Below are 18029 nucleotides of genomic sequence, written 5' to 3'. Positions count from 1 at the left end.
CCTGCTCAATTTTTACTTCTCGATACGCCTGGTCGGTTGAATACCTTTGCTTTTTTCTTTTCAAGATACTATCTCTGTTGTTTGTGTAGTACTGTTTTTTTAACTTGCGTGCAGCTTGCTTGATTGAAACCATTATGTAATTATGAATGAGAAAATTTACAGTTCTGACGCTTCTTATATAGTAATTATGACGTCACGGCGTAATGATTTTATTTCATGATGACGTCATAGCGCAATGATATTATTTCATGACGTCTTCAGAAACAACAATATAATTTCGTGTTTTCCTATTCACGTCATAGCTCTAATATAAAACTATGATGACATTCATTATTTATCTAGTAGGGTTTCAGACAAGGTAATTCTAATGATGTACTTTTGTTTTGATCTGACTCTATTTTTAGGAGTTTTGTTATATTTCTTAGCATTGGACTGATCGTCTCTTACTAGGTTGCTAGCTACTGCTGCAACCCAAATTCACATATATATTTATTTATGAGAGGCAGCCTGGCCGAGTGGTCCAAGGCACTGGTGTTAGCCACCAGTCTCTTCGGAGGCGTGGGTTCAAATCTTACCGCTGGTATACGATTATGTTTGAAAGACTGCAGTGTGAAAAGACATCGAAAATGCAGTTTTTGGTGGAAAAATTTATTCTCTTTTAGAAATAATTTATTTTAGTTACAAAAGCTTTTTAACCCAATTAATTTCCTTTAAAATGAGCTATTGAACAACCCTCTACGATGTTCCAGTGCCAAGCTATCTGTGGAAAAGAAAAAGAAAAAAAAGAAAAAAATATCCCGTTTGGGGAGAATAACGTGGTAAAAGTCAATTTTCTTGATTTTCAAGCCAATATATTTCCCTTGCTGTTCAAGCCAAGGGACAGAAAGTTTCCTATACAGGGGTTTCGGACAAGGCGGTTATAATGGTGTACTTTTTGTTTTTATCTGACTCATTTTTTAGGAACTATGTGTTTTTATATTTCTTAACATTGGACGTGATCGTCTCTTACTAGGTTGCTAGCTACCGCTGCAACCCGGATGATCGTCTCTTACTAGGTTGCTAGCTACCGCTGCAACCCGGATTATGTCCCGTATCAAGTATCAAGAACCTAACAAAAAATTAAACTAATTTTTAAATTTTCAGGTATTTTTCTAGTCTAAATTAAAAGATTAAAACTATTGTTTAGACACCATAAATATTTTTGCAGTTTATAACTTTAGCGATTCTGAACTAAAAACGAAAATAAAATAAAAATTAATTTTTTCAATTTTCACGTCACGTCGCTCATTAAGTCATATATGGTTATTAGTACACAATAGGTTTTAGATATTACGTCATGTCACTTATTACGTCATATATGGTTATTAGTAGATAATCGGTAAAATATTCGTTCTTTATTATAATAATGAAATAGAGCACAACTTTATAGAGTTAAGTACTTAGGGAGTCGAACCAAAAAAAAGTTTGGTTCCAAGAGACATAGAGATGTTAATAACATTTGTTACTACAGAGCCACAGAAAAATACAAGTTTTCGTAAAAAAATTATTTATTGAACGAAATTATTTTTGTTAATTATGTAAGATATTTAACTACAACGATTTCCTTTCAAATGAGCCATCAAACGGCTCTCTACGACTGTTCCAGTGCCGAAGCTAGCTGAGGCAAAAAGAACGGAAAGAAAAAAATATGCCGTTGATGCAGATTATCGTGATTAGCTGCCACTTTTCTTGATTTTTAAACCAATATATTTTCCCAGTTATTCAAGCCAAGGGATAGTTAAGTTTCCTATATAGGAGTATTCGGACAAGGCAGTTCTAATAGTGCACTTCTTTGTTTTGATCTGACTCAGTTTTAGGAGTTATGGGCTTTTATATTTTTTACTATTGGAGCGTCGATCGTCTATTACTAGGTTACTAGCTACCGCTACAACCTAGATTACTAGGTTGCTAGCTACCGCTACAACCTAGATTACTAGGTTGCTAGCTACCGCCACAACCCGGCTAGTAGTAATGACGCAAAATATCAGCCGTTCAGATAAGGTCTACTACAGATTAAGGTAGTTTTAACAGTGTGTAACAGTGTGACAAGGCGTTTCTAATTATGCACTTTTTTTTATCTGACTCTATTTTTAGGAGTTATGGGTTATTACAGTTTTTACTAAGGAAAGTGATCATCTCTTACTAGGTTGCTAGCTACCGCTGCAACATTGACCAAGGCTACTACTATTGATTAATATTTCAGTTACTATGAGCAAGCGTTCGTTCCTTACTATAAATTACTATAACAACCAGGATGACGTCAGTTACAACTTGGAATTCGTTTTATGCTATATCATTACAAACAGGAAAAAGCCTATGGCTTTTTCTTCTTTGAAATAGTAAGAGACGAACCGCAAGTAACTACCCCTGGAACCACCATATATCAGTTACTATGCATGAGCGATCGTTCTTTACTGTAAAAAATTTCTCTACTGTTCTCATGGGAACCAGCACATCTGGAACAACGCATGGTACTGGTGCAGTCTTTAGCAAGATGATCAAATGACTGACACTTGAAACACCGCTTGGGAATTTGTCTGAATGGCAAGACTTTGATGTGAGTATAACCAATGAATAACCTACATTTGATTGCTGCATTTCGGGAGTCGGCGTCACTAAAGGTAAGTTTGACTGTCTCAGATTGTCCACACCGCTTGGCACTGACTAGCTTGGGGTTAACAGAGACAACATCATCTTCTGTTGTGGCAAGAGGCACGATCTTAGCGATCGCAAAAAACTTTTCCTCACGAAAAGAAGCACTTATGTCAGGGAAGGACTTCAGCGAATTGGCGAGTGAAGCTGCCGACTTGGGGCTTTTCATGTAAGCGACCAGACCGGACTTGGTCTGTTGTATATGATCTATGCCTCCATCACTATCATGTCTGTCAATAAACAGCTTCTGCTTGGAACAGGAGTCAATTTCTGTGGTGGGTACATTGGTGATGAAAACCCGATGTAAAGCTTTCGCAGGCTGTGGGAGGGGGGGGGCCAAACACTCTGAGATGGAAGCACAGATTTGTACTGTTCCATAACACTGTCAATCTTATCCGTGTATTCGTTAACTTTCACACACAAGGTTGTAAAAGTGTCTTGTGGAATTTTCGGTACTTCGGATAATTTCCAAATGGTGAACCGTGTCTTAAACTCAGTTACAGAGCTCAATAGTTTCACAGTATCATACATATCACTGGCTAGCGTTTTTCTCGAAGCTTGACTATGCCTTTCTTTAACATACTGCTCACCAAAACGGTCTGCTATCTCGTTCAGTTGTTCATGGTTTTCTCAAAAACTCTCCCTCATAAAAAATTTCACAGCTGTAATGATGGCTGCATCTTTCGTTACGCTACCTTGATACCGCAACGCCGTTTTTTTTTTTTTTTTTTTTTTTTTTTTTTTTTTTTTCAATTACTATTGCTTTATTTGGATAAGTTATAATTAGAAAACAATAACCGGTTCCAAATTAGTCATATAACAGTGCTATATTCATCTGTGGCTCCTATTGGCACAGCATCGGCCAGCAATGCCTTGAATATTTTCTATTCAGACAGCTGCTTTAGATCCTTCAAAAATTCTTCTGGGCTTATTATGTGGGTGGATCCAATGATAACTTCCCAAGTATTAATAGCTTTCGTAACTTCGTAAGCACAACGAATCTCTGAAAATGTGGCACCGCCAACGATGAACACTATCAGCCGTGGAACGTTTTTCATATTTTGCTGTGATCTGTCCTTATGCCACTGTCCATAACGAGCACTGGTGGGTATTCCTCTAGCACCAGTCGATGCAGCTCGTCCAGCAAGATAAGGAAAATGCTCTCCATCAAGTTTATCATCAATGGCATCCTCCATAACATCCTTGATAATAGGAGTCCAACGGGACATCTGGTAAGTCTGCTCTCTTTCCTTGCGATTTGGACACCACTGCTTTCTACGACCTCCCTCATTGATGACACAGAACCCAAGGTTTGTCATGTTGGTGATGATGGGTCGTTCAGGGTCTGGTATTGCCGCATGTTGAATAAGTTTAGTCAGATTTTCTCCAGATATTCCGTTTTTCGACAAAATGTAGAGGAGAATTATACGAATCTTGTCCATGGGAGAAACATTTTCTTCAAAATGCAAAGGAACAATTAGTCGCATTGGATCTTTGACTTTCTCTCCTTCGGCGTCAACACCCATTGCCAAGTCCTGTTCAACTTTACAAAGACGACTGACTTCACTCTGGTATTTTTTCATACAGTCTTCAGCTAGATTCAGGAGTGAAGAGTAGTTACTTAGCTCCTTTAGATACTGTGGCATTTTCTTGACCATCATAGATAGATCACGAATTGATGACTTGTCACCAGCAGTCAGACTCTTCTTTAAATCAACAAAGGTCTTCAAGTTCTTCGTAATGTTTTGCGAAACTACTGCAATGTGCTGATGCCGTAGTTCTTTCCACTGGTTATGATTTTCATCAAGAAGGACATCTTTTTCCACACCTGAATTCAAGTACTTGTAGACATCATTTTCAATGGGAAACAAATCATATGCCATGGCTTGAAATGTGAGTTCATGCAACAGAGGTGAGACGCCATCAACCCCACGATCAACGATTAAAAGTTGTGAACGGGACTTCTCAGGGCCATCTCCCATTGTAGGCTCATCTGCTTTGTAACCATCAAGCTTGTGCTGAACAATTTTAGCGAATTCGATATTTCTCTCGTTATCAGCTCGATATCTCACAGCAGGATATTCCCCTAATGTAGCACAAAGGGTGGCAATTTGCTCTGCCATTCTTTCCATTGCAGCAGTCCTTTGCGAGGCTTTGTTTTGATTATAGTAACATTGGAAACCATCAGGAAAATCAAGTGAAAAGACCTGACTTTCATATGGAAGGAAAGCAATGTTGATTTTTTTCAAAGTTTTTATATACTTTCCAGAGATGTGCTTGCAAAGTTCGTTAAAGAGCTCTTCTGGACAGGCTTCAGTAAAATATACATGAGCAGCCTTGTACTGAGTTCTCCCTGGACATCCAAAATCGGCGATGAGAGGTTTTATAGAATCGTTTGTAGGAGTCAAAAGATAAACCGCTTCCAAATGACGCAATGGCTCCCTACTTTTGTTTATATCCTCAACTTTTCTGATTCTTTCTGAGGCAATTTCCTGCATTTTACAACAGGCAAACACCATTCTCATTGAAAGCCGATCAACAACAAGAACTCTCCAATCTGTGCCATTCTGTTTACTTTTGAGTACTTCGTTCATAATTTTTTGTCCGACAAGATTCTTTAAAGCCATTTTCATTTAGCAAAATTTAGTTGAATGTTTATGTCACGTATCAAGTATCAAGAACCTAACAAAAAATTAAACTAAATTTTAAATTTTCAGGTATTTTTCTAGTCTAAATTAAAAGATTAAAACTATTGTTCAGACACCATAAATATTTTTGCAGTTTATAACTTTAGCGATTCTGAACTAAAAACGAAAATAAAATAAAATTTTTCAATTTTTACGTCACGTCGGTAATTAATTCATATATGGTTATTAGTACACAATAGGTTTTAGATATTACGTCATGTCACTTATTACGTCATATATGGTTATTAGTAGATAATCGGTAAAATGTTCGTTCTTTATTATAACACAGCTCTATTTGTTTGCTGTTTCAAATCTGTGTAACAAAAACAGCGAGATAAATGGTACGATACTTATAAATAAATATTATATAAATCCTCAAGTGAGAATTCTATTAAATGAAGACAAAAATAAACTCATTTTGTGTGGAGACAAAATATAAAACTCGTTCTAAATAACAATAATTAAAAAAAAATTAAGTACAAATAGCATTCATTAGATCTAGAGATTTCCTTTAAAATGAGACATTGAACAACTCTCTACGATGTTCCAGTGCCAAGCTATCTGTGGAAAAGAAGAAGAAAGAAAAAATATCCCGTTTGTGGAGAATAACGTGGTTAGTCAATTTTCTTGATTTTCAAGCTAATATATTTTCTTTGTTATTCAAGCCAAAGGATGGTAAGTTTCCTTTATAGGGATTTCGGACAAGGCGGTTCTAATGGTATACTTTTTGTTTTGATCTGACTCTTTTTTTAGGAGTTAGGGTTTTTATATTTCTTAGCATGGACGTGATCGTCTCTTACTAGGTTGCTAGCTACCGCTTCAACCCGGATTACTCCAATGAGCATCTTTTAATGAATCTTTATTATAATTCTTTACTATAACAACCAGAATGACGTCAGTTACAACTTGGGTTTTTTTATGCTATATCATTACAAACAGGAAAAAGCCTACGGCTTTTTCTTCTTTGAAATAGTAAGAGACGATCCTAAAGCAATCAAGTAGCTATCTAAGTCCAATGTATGCAGTGGTATGTTATTCCAATGATCGTATTTTAATGTAATTTTCTTGATTTTCAAGCCAATATATTTCCCTTGCTGTTCAAGCCAAGGGACTGAAAGTATTCTATACAGGGGTTTCGGACAAGGCGGTTCTAATGGTGTACTTTTTGTTTTGGTCTGACTCCTTTTTTACGAACCATGAGTTCTTATATTTCGTAACATTGGACGTGATCGTCTCTTACTAGGTTGCTAGCTACCGCTGCAACCCAGACTAGGTTGCTAGCTACCGCTGCAACCCGGATAATTGACAAACGCCATTTATGATGAGCTATGTTTGTCCTTTATGTAACTACACCTGGAACCACCATATATCAGTTAGTATGGGAGAGAGATCGTTCTTTACTGGAAAAAACTCAGAATTAAAGTGGAACTTTTTCTCTTCTTGGGAAAAATTCAGAATCAAAGTGTAACTTTTTCAATCTTTTACGGCAAAGTTCAGAACAAAACTTAAATTTTTTCTCTTCTTTGATAAAATTCAGAACTGAAGAGGAACTTTTTTTTTCTTTGGAAAAAATAGGAATGGAACTGTAAGTTTTTTTATTTTATTCCCTTATTTGAGAAAACTCAGAATTGAAGTGGAACTATTTCGCTTCTTGCGGGAAAATTCGGAATTGATGTGTAACTTTTTCAATCTTCTACGGAAAAGTTCAGAACAAAACTTGAATTTTTTCTCGTCTTTGAGAAAATTCAGAACTGGAGGAACTTTTTTTTTTTGTAAAAAATTAGAATGGAACTGTAAGTTTTTTCATTTTCTACACTTCTTTGAGGAAACTCAGAATTAAAGTGGAACTTTTTCTCTTCTGGGGAAAAATTCGGAATCGAAGTGTATTTTTGTGTATATTGTGTATTTTTTTTAACTTCTGCAGAAAAAGCTAGAGCACAACTTTAAATTTTTTTCTAATCGTTGAGAAAATTCAGAACTGAAGTGGAACTTTTTTCTCTTCCTTGAAAAAATTTAAATTTAAACTGTAATATTTTCTCTTCTTTGATAAAATTCAGAAGAGAACTTGAACTTTTTTCACTTGTTTGAAAAAACTCAGAGTTAAAGTGGGGCTTTTTTCTCTTCTGGGGAAAAATTCAGAATCTAAGTATAACTTTTTCTATCTTCTACGGAAAAGTTCAGAACAAAACTTGAATTGCTTCTCTACTTTGAGAAAATTCAGAACTGAAGAGGAACTTTTTTCCCTTCTTTGGAAAGAATTAGAATGGAACTGTAACTTTTTATATTTTCTTCACTTCTTTGAGCAAACTCAGAATTAAAGTGGAGCTTTTTCTCTTCTTTAGGAAAAATTCAGAATCGAAGCATAATTTTTTTTTATCTTCGGCGGAAAAAGTTAGAGCAGAACTTTTATTTTTTTCTAATCTTTGAGAAAATTAAGAACTGAAGTGGAACTTTTTTCTCTTTCTTGAAAAAATTTAGAATTAAACTGTAAATTTTTCTCTTCTTTGATAAAATTCAAAAGAGAACTTGAACTTTTTTCGCTTGTTTGAAAAAACTCATAGTTAAAGTGGAACTTTTTCTCTTCTGGGGGAAAAATTCAGAATCGAAGTATAACTTTTTCGAACTTCTACGAAAAATTTCAGAACAAAACTTGAACAAATTCAGAATCGAAGTATAACTTTTTCTATCTTCTAAGTAAAATTTCATAAAAAAAATTGAATTTTTTCTCTTCTTTGAGAAAATTCAGAACTAAGGAGAAATTTTTTCTCTTCTTTGGAAAAAATTAAAATGGAACTGTAACTTTTTTATTTTCTTCACTTCTTTGAGCAAACTCAGAATCAAAGTGGAACTTTTTCTCTTCTTTAGGAAAAATTCAGAATCGAAGCATAATTTTTTTTTATCTTCTGCAGAAAAAGTTAGAGCAGAACTTAAAATTTTTTTCTAATGGTTGAGAAAATTAAGAACTGAAGTGGAACTTTTTTCTCTTCCTTGAAAAATTTAGAATTAAAATGTAAATTTTTCTCTTCTTTGATAAAGTTCAGAAGATATCTTGAACTTTTTTCACTTTTTTGAAAAAACACAGTTAAAGTGGAACTTTTTCTCTTCTGGGGGAAAAAATTCAGAATCAAAGAATAACTTTTTCTATCTTCTACGGAAAAGTTCAGAACAAAACTTGAATTTTTTCTCTTCTTTGAGAAAATTCAGAACAAAAGAGGAACTTTTTTCTCTTCTTTGGAAAAAATTAGAATGGAACTGTAACTTTTTTTATTTTCTTCACTTCTTTGAGCAAACTCAGAATTAAAGTGGAACTTTTTCTCTTCTTTAGGAAAAATTCAGAATCGAAGTATAGTTTTTCTTATCTTCTGCGGAAAAAGTTAGACCAGAACTTTAAATTTTTTCTAATCGTAGAGAAAATTAAGAACTGAAGTGGAACTTTTTTCTCTTCCTTTAAAAAATTTAAAATTAAACTGTAAATTTTTCTCTTCTTTGATAAAATTCCGAAGAGAACTTGAACTTTTTTCACTTGTTAAAAAAACTCAGTTAAAGTGAAACTTTTTCTCTTCTGGGGAAAAATTTAGGATCGAAGTGTAATTTTTTCTATCTTTTACGGAAAAGTTCAGAACAAAACTTGATTTTTTTTTTCGCTTCTTTGATAAAATTCAGAACAGAAGAGAAACTTTTTTCTCTTCTTTGGAAAAAATTAGAATGGAACTGTAACTTTTTTTATTTTCTTCACTTCTTTGAGCAAACACAGAATTAAAGTGGAACTTTTTCTCTTCTTTAGGAAAAATTCAGAATCGAAGTATAATTTTTTATCTTCTGCGGAAAAATTTAGAGCAGAACTTTAATTTTTTTTTCTAATCTTTGAGAATATTAAGAACTGAAGTGGAACTTTTTTCTCTTTCTTGAAAAAAATAGAATTAAACTGTAAATTTTTCTCTTCTTTAATAAAATTAAGAAGAAAACTTGAACTTTTTTCACTTGTTTTAAAAAACTAAGGGTTAAAGTAGAACTTTTTCTCTTCTGGGGCAAAAATTCAGAATCAAACTATAACTTTTTCTACCTTCTACTGAAAAGTTCAGAACAAAACTTGAATTTTTTCTCTTCTTTTAGAAAATTCAGAACTGGAGGAACTTTTTTTTCTTTGGAAAAAATTAGAATGGAACTGTAACTTTTTTTATTTTCTTCACTTCAACTCTGAGTTTTTTCATAGAAGTGAAAAAAGTTCAAGTTCTCTTCTGAATTTTATAAAAGAAGAGAAAAATTTACAGTTTAATTCTAACTTTTCTCAAGAAAGAGAAAAAGTTCCACTTCAGTTCTTAATTTTTTCAAAGATTAGAAAAAAAATTAAAGTTCTGCTCCAACTTTTTCAGCAGAAGATAAAAAAAATTATGCTTCGATTCTGAATTTTTCCTAAAGAAGAGAAAAAGTTCCACTTTAATTCTGAGTTTGCTCTAAAAACGAAAATAAAATAAAAATATTTTTCAATTTTTTCAATTTTTACGTCACATCGCTCATTAAGTCATATATGGTTATTAGTACACATTAGGTTTTAGATATTACGTCATGTCACTTATTACGTCATATATGGTTATTAGTAGATAATCGGTAAAATATTCGTTCTTTATTATAAAAAATTTTCAAATATGGAGAAGTACATTAAATTGCTTAAAGAGCAAAAAATTGGTAATTGCAGAAATATTTTTATATATTTTGAAAACAGATTACAATAATTTCAAAACCATTAAATTGAAAACCAAAAGTATGAAGCTTAGTAGCAATCGTTGTTAGAAATCTTAGACACCATAAACTGAATGGTATATTTATAATAGAAGTTACCACGGTCATATGGAAACGGATTCGTCTTTCAGCTAAGAAGGATTTGAGTTCAAATCACGCTGTGGTAACGATTGATCTTGAACGATATTTCTGAAAGAATGTAAAAGCCCCCCTCTAAAATGCTGATATCACTAAAAATACAATTAAAACCGTTTTTTGTTTAAATTTCCTTCTTATTTATTTCATTTTGTTTGGATAATCTCTTCTGTCTTCATATTTCACCCCAATAAAAAATAATGGCCTTCTTTAACCCTTTTCTCAACTTTTCTTGAGCAGTTGCGATCACAAACCCAAATTGGGTTTTCGACTAATGTAAAGACTATACAATGGAGAAGAGATAAGAAAATTTGCACAACAGTAAGAAAAAAAATAAAATGTACTAGGGATATATTTTGCAAAAAAAAAAATAACACCAAAGGAAATAGATCCAAATTCTAAGGCACTTTGCGCAATAGTTTTGTAAGTTTCAGCGTTTTTAACACAAAACAGATCGATCATCTGTGGTACAAAAAATCGTAAAACCTTATTGAAGCACCTATTAAAAGAACTCCCCTGACAATAGAGAAATCGGTATTGAGAAAGAAAACATAAGGGATTCCTTATGTTTTACGCCTCTGTATATTCACTGTGTTGTCGAACATTTTCCATTGCATCTATAAACTGTTCCGCAGTTGCCAGTCCATACTTTGTAAGCTTTTCATTAAACTGACAACATTTCTTTTGGATATTACTATGAAGCTTTGCCAAAGCATTTCTAGCCGACTTTTCAACAGCATCCGCTCTTTCAAAGAGAATTTTAATCTGTAATTTTGAATACTTTTCGTGATCCTGGTAAAACATGCATAAAATGTTTCTCAATATACGAAGAACAGCCTGCATTTTTGCCATCTTCTTGTATTTCTGAATGTAATTTTTACCTTTGTCCTTATGCTTTCTTCGGTACAACCTCGCAGAGAATTTAATTTTTTCATTATAGCTTTTGTCACCCCAGTATCTACCCATTATTCTAGTAGCAACTTTTTTCTTATGTTTGTTTCGGTAATCTATATCGTTATTATACCGTTCCTTGCTCTTTTGTTTGGCTGTCTCAATTGCTGCTTCTCTATAAAGTTTATCATTGTGATAATGCTCCTTGATCTTTTGTCTAGCCTGCTCAATTCTTGCTTCTCTGTAATCTTCATCATTACCATACCGTTCCTTGATCTTTTGTTTGGCTGTCTCAATTTTTGCATGTCTATAATCTTCATCATTGTGATAACACATCTTGCTGTTTTGTTTTACTCTCTCAATTATTACTTCTCGATACACCTGGTTGGTGTATCGAGTTGGTTTTTCTTTTCGAGATATTATCTCTGTTGTTTGTGTAGTACTGTTTTTTTATTTTGCGTATAGCTTGCTTTGATCTAACCATTATCTAATTATGAATGAGAACATTTACAGTTCTGACGCTTCTTATACAGTAATTATGACGTCACGGCGTAATGATTTTATTTCATGACGTCATGGCGCAATGGTATTATTGCATGACGTCTTCAGAAACAACAATATATTTTCGTGTATTTCTATTCACGTCATAGCTCTAATTTATCTAGTAGGGTTTCAGACAAGGTAGTTCTCATGATGTACTTTTGTTTTGATCTGACTATTTTTAGGAGTTTTGGGTTTTTATATTTCTTAGCATTGGACTGATCGTCTCTTGCTAGGTTGTTAGCTACTGCTGCAACCCAAATTATGAGAGGCAGCCTGGCCAAGTGGTCTAAGGAACTGGTGTTAGCCAACAGTCTCTTCGGAGGTGTGGGTTCAAATCTTACCGCTGGTATACGATTATGTTTGAAAGACTGCAGTGTGAAAAGACATCAAAAATGCAGTTTTTGGTGGAAAAAATTATTCTCTTTTAGAAATAATTTATTTTAGTTACTATAGATTTTTAACCCAATTAATTTCCTTTAAAACGAGCCATTGAACAACTTTCTACGATGTTCCAGAGCCAAGCTATCTCTGGATACAAAAGAAAAAAAAAGAAAAAATATCCCGTTTAGGCAGAATGTTGTAGTAGCTGCCACTTTTCTTGATTTTCAAGCCAATATATTTCTCTTGCTGTTCAAGCCAAGGGACAGAAGGTTTCCTATACAGGGGTTTCAGACAAGGCGGTTCTAATGGTGTACTTTTTGTTTTGATCTGACTCCATTTTTAGGAGCTATGGTTTTTTATATTTATTAACATTGGACGTGATCGTCTCTTACTAGGTTGTTAGCTACCGCTGCAACCCGGATATAATAACTGTACTAGCCTATACTATAGTTAAGTGGCCTATAAAATTTAGTATAGGCAAGAGGTCGTTCTTTATTATAAGGCCTATAAAATTTAGTATAGGCAAGAGGTCGTTCTTTATTATACTATCTGTGGAAAAGAAAAAAAAAGAAAAAAGAAAAAAATATCCCGTTTGGGGAGAATAACGTGGTTAAAGTCAATTTTCTTGATTTTCAAGCCAATATATTTCCCTTGCTGTTCAAGCCAAGGGACAGAATGTTTCCTATACAGGGGTTTCGGACAAGGCGGTTCTAATGGTGTACTTTTTGTTTTGATCTGACCCCTTTGTTAGGAACTATGGGTTTTTATATTTCTTAACATTGGACATGATCGTCTCTTACTAGGTTGCTAGCTACCGCTGCAACCCGGATTTATGGTTCAATATGGTCTAGTGGCTAGGATAGTTAACTTTCACTTAACAGGCTCGGGTTCGATTCCCGGGTTGGGAAAATTTTTAACTCTATAATCTTCGAACATTTGAACCTTTTATAATTTATAATGATGCATAATATAAATACTGTAATCTTAACTATAGTGAAGTTGCGTATGCAAGTTAGCATAGGGAAGAGTTCGATCTTTATTATAATTCTACTTTAAAAAGTATTTTATTTTTAATTACAAAAGTGACTAGATGTTGCAATTGCCTTTAAAAAGAGCTATTATACAACTCTCTATGATTTTCCAGTGCCCAGCTAGCTAAGCAGGAAAAAAAAGTGAAAAGAAAAAAAATATCCTGTTTGTGGAGAATAACGTGGTAAAAGTCTATTTTCTTGATTTTCAAGCCAATATATTTTCTTTGTTATTCAAGCCAAAGGGCGGTAAGTTTCCTTCATAGAGGATTCGGACAAGGCGGTTCTAATGGTGTACTTTTTGTTTTGATCTGACTCTTTTTTTAGGAGTTGGGGGGTTTTATATTTCTTAACATTGGATGTGATCGTCTCTTACTAGGTTGCTAGCTACCGCTGCAACCCGGATCCTTACCTATAGTTAAGTTGCCGATGCAATTTAGTATAGGCAAAAGATGGTTCTTTATTATAATGCAACCTGGATTATCTTTTAATGTATTATTACAAACAGGAAAAAGCCTACGGCTTTTTCTTCTTTGGAATAGTAAGAGACGAACCTCAAAGAATCAGGCAGCTAACTAAGTCCAATATAAGCAATTGTTTGTTCTTCTAATGATCATCTTTTAAATTGGTGTTTCTTACTAGGTTGCTAGCTACCACTTAAACCCGGATTATGTAATAGGTTGCTAGCTACCGCTGCAACCTAGATAATCTTATTTCTGCTACTATGGGCTAAGGTTCGTTCTTTCATGTAAAACTAGCAAAACATTTTTTAAGCCTGATGAAGATTTAACTAATGTGTCAAAAGTAAGGTTGCAAGTCCATGATTTTGTTTTGGCCTTATTATAATTGGTATGGTGAAATAATAATATGCATATGGCTCTTAAATCATGCTTCATTATTGTTCCATATGGTCTAGTGGCTAGGATAGTTAACTTCCACTTAACAGGCTCGGGTTCGATTCCCGGTGGTGGAAAATTTTTAACTCTATAATCTTCGAACATTTGAACCTTTTTTAATTTATAATATGTATAATATAAATACTGTAATCTTAACTATAGTGAAGTTGCGTATGCAAGTTAGTATAAGGAAGAGTTTGGTCTTTATTATATTATTTGTTACTCAAGCCAAAGAGTGATAAGTTTCCTTAATAGGGGTTTTGGACAAGGTGGTTCTAATAGTGTAATTTTTGTTTAGATCTGACTCTTTTCTCAGGAGTTAGGGGTGTTTATATTTCTTAACATTGGGCGGGATCGTCTCTTACTAGGTTGCTAGCTACCGCTGCAACCCGGATTGCTAGCTACCGCTGCAACCCGGAATATACGATGAAATAATAATATGCATATGGTTCTTAAATCATGCTGTTTCATAGTCCCATATGGTGTAGCGGATAGGATAGCTGGCTTTCATCTAGAAGGCCTGGGTTCGATTCCCGGTATTGGAAAAATTTTAACTCTATAACCTTCGAACATTAGAAGCTCTAAACCTTTTATAATTTACAATGAACCACATCGATCCTTTATGTAAAAATTAAAAAATTACTATTACTGATTAGGCATCATAAATATTTTTGCAGTTTACATAATAATTTTAGCGATTAAGCCAAAAAAGAAAATTTTGGTTCCAGGAGTTTCGGTTACTATTGAGACAAGTAGCTATTATTACTATAGAGTTCATTACATGGACTGTTTTATTGCTTCAAAATTCAAATATCTTTGAAAAGACTGCAGTATGAAAATACATCAAAAATGCAATTTTTTTGACAAAATTGATTCTACTTTAAAAAGTATTTTATTTTTAAATACAAAAGTGACTAGATGTTGCAATTTCCTTTAAAATGAGCTATTATACAGCTCTCTATGATTTTCCAGTGCCCAGCTAGCTGAGCAGAAAGAAAAAGCGGAAAGAAAAAAATATCCCGTTTGTGGAGAATAACGTGGTAAAAGTCAATTTTCTTGATTTTCAAGCCAATATATTTTCTTTGTTATTCAAGCCAAAGGGAGGTAAGTTTCCTTTATAGAGGATTCGGACAAGGCGGTTCTAATGGTGTACTTTTTGTTTTGATCTGACTCTTTTTTTAGGAGTTGGGGGGTTTTATATTTCTTGACATTGGAGGTGATCGTCTCTTACTAGGTTGCTAGCTACCGCTGCAACCCGGATACGACAGAGTCTACTTGACACTTCTTCTATGTAATGACTTAGTTCCTTGTACGAGCCCTCGACTTTTAGTAGATTAATATGTTGTATAATCTTACATTTTGATACTGCCTTATATACGCTATTAATGAAACAGTTCAAGACAGGAAAATGTGGAGCTAGTGCCCTTAGAGAACGCAAATAGCTCTGACATCCCTCATTTGGGCTACAGTATAACGAATGCCCATGCTTTCTTGTGTCCCTGTAATTGATTTCACAATAATCCAAGCCGCCAAGGTAGAAATTAACCACTTTGTCAGTTGAAAATTTTAATGCTATATTATTTTCAAGGATATCAAAAAGAATTTGACATAATTCAATATCCATCGGATAGAGCTTGCAGATATCAGGGTGACATTGCCAAGTAACCCACTGCCCAATTTTTGGTTTTGAATGTTTACTCAGATTGTTATAGGTGACTTCAGCCATCATAATTTCCTTGTCAGATCTAGATTCAGAGCATTCTTCAATAGTTGTCTCGTACTTTTCAGGACAGTTTGTTCTACTATACAGAGAATTTTTTGCCAAATATTCAGTAGAACTAAAAGAACTGTTTAAAACACAGTTAGAAATGCTTTTTTCTTGAGTCGGTGTTCCAGGAATTTGTTCTAAATCATTAGTCTTACAAACACATTTACTAATAACCCTAACAGGCTCGTTTTCGCCATAATTGAAAAACATTGCTTTTCCTTCGCTGTTGATAGGTATGCTTGTATATATGTTTTTATTGCTGCTACATAAACTGCAATTGCTCCTTCCAAAATTAATATACGAATTTTCAAAGAAGTACGCCTCCGTATATTCACTGTGTTGTCGAACATTTTCCATTGCATCTATAAACTGTTCCGCAGTTGCCAATCCATACCTTGGAAGCTTTTCGTTAAACTGACAACATTTCTTTTGGATATTACTATGAAGCTTTGCCAAAGAATTTCTAGCCGACTTTTCAACAGCATCCGCTCTTTCAAAGAGAATTTTAATCTGTAATTTTGAATACTTTTCGTGATCCCGATAAAACATGCGTAAAATGTTTCTCAATTTACAAAGATCAGCCTGCATTTTTGCCATCTTCTTGCATTTCTGAATGTAATTTTTCCCTATGTCCTTATGCGTTCTTCGGTACAACCTCGCAGAGAATTTAATTTTTTCATTATAGCTTTTGTCACCCCAGTATCTACCCAGTATTCTGGTAGCAACTTTTTTCTTATGTTTGTTTCGGTAATCTTCATCATTATCATACCGTTCCTTGCTCTTTTGTCTAGCCTTCTCAATTGTTGCTTCTCTATAAAGTTTATCATTATGATAAAGCTCCTTGATCTTTTGTCTAGCCTGCTCAATTCTTGCTTCTCTGTAATATTCATCATTATCATACCGTTCCTTGATCTTTTGTTTGGCTGTCTCAATTTTTGCATGTCTATAATCTTCATCATTGTGATAACACATCTTGCTGTTTTGTTTAATTACTTCTCGATATGCCTGGTCGGTTGAATACCTTTGTTTTTTTCTTTTCAAGATACAATCTCTGTTGTTTGTGTAGTACTGTTTGTGTTGTTGTATCCGTGCAGCTTGCTTGATTGAAACCATTATGTAATTATGAATGTGAACTTTTACAGTTCTGAAGCTTCTTATATAGTAATTATGACGTCACAAGGTAATGATTTTATTGACGTCATAGCGCAATGATATTATTTCATGACGTCTTCAGAAACAACAATATAATTTCGTGTTTGTCTATTCACGTCATAGCTCTAATATAAAACTATGACGACATTCAATATTTATCTAGTAGGATTTCAGACAAGGTAATTCTAATGATGCACTTTTGTTTTGATCTGACTCTATTTTTAGGAGTTTTGTTATATTTCTTAGCATTGGACTGATCGTCTCTTACTAGATTTCCTATAAAGGGGTTTCGGACAAGGCGGTTCTAATGGTGTACTTTTTCTTTTGATCTGACTCCTGTTTTAGGAGCTATGGGTTTTTATATTTCTTAACATTGGACGTGATCGTCTCTTACTAGGTTGCTAGCTACCGCTGCAACCCGGATTTTTCGGTACAACCTCGCAGAGACTTTAATTTTTTAGCTTTTGTCACCCCAGTATCGGATTATGATGAGCTATATCGGTCCTTTATGTAAAAATTATTATCATATCTTATATGTAACTTTTATTTTATAAGTCTTTGATAGTCTAATGGTATGTATGCCCACTTGTTACCTGGGAGAAGGGGATTCAATTCCCCGTCGGGGAGAACTTTTAATATGTTGAACTAAAAGCAATATCTTTTCAATTTAAAATTTAAAAAAGAAACTTGTTTATTTACATTCTAGCTAAAATAATGAAGATAATATGAATGAACCACAGTGTTCAGTTTATTTGGACTTGAGTTCGTTTTTTAACTATAAATACAAACAGGAAAAAGCCTACGGCTTTTTTCTTCTTTTAAATAGTAAGAGACGAAACTCAAACAATCAAGTAGCTAACTAAGTCCAATGTATGGAATGGTTTGTTATTTCAGTGATCGTCTTTTAATGTAAAAATATAAATTCTGTAATCTTAACTATAGTCAAGTTGCGTATGCAAGTTATTATAGGGAAGAGTTCGATCTTTATTATAAAATTCAAATATCTTTGAAAAGACTGCAGTATGAAAATACATCAAAAATGCAATTTTTTTGACAAAATTGAGTCTACTTTGAAAATTTTTAATTACAAAAGTGACTAGATGTTGCAATTTCATTT

General features: G+C 33.7%; 1 protein-coding gene and 1 pseudogene across 1 annotated transcript in view; both read right to left on the bottom strand.

Moving 5' to 3' along the window:
* LOC148947479 (N-alpha-acetyltransferase 25, NatB auxiliary subunit-like) overlaps positions 1–18029 on the bottom strand; it is a 123786-nt gene that overhangs the window by 57320 nt on the left and 48437 nt on the right. The window lies entirely within an intron of this gene.
* LOC148947480 (protein ROP pseudogene) lies at positions 3444–5318 on the bottom strand (annotated as a pseudogene).

The sequence above is a fragment of the Artemia sp. Qi Xiang Cuo genome, chromosome 10, assembly GCF_049724085.1.
Source record: "Artemia sp. Qi Xiang Cuo chromosome 10, ASM4972408v1, whole genome shotgun sequence".
Classification (NCBI taxonomy): domain Eukaryota; kingdom Metazoa; phylum Arthropoda; class Branchiopoda; order Anostraca; family Artemiidae; genus Artemia; species Artemia sp. Qi Xiang Cuo.
Note: the sequence above shows the minus strand (reverse complement) of the source record. Positions and strands in the feature narration are given on the sequence as shown.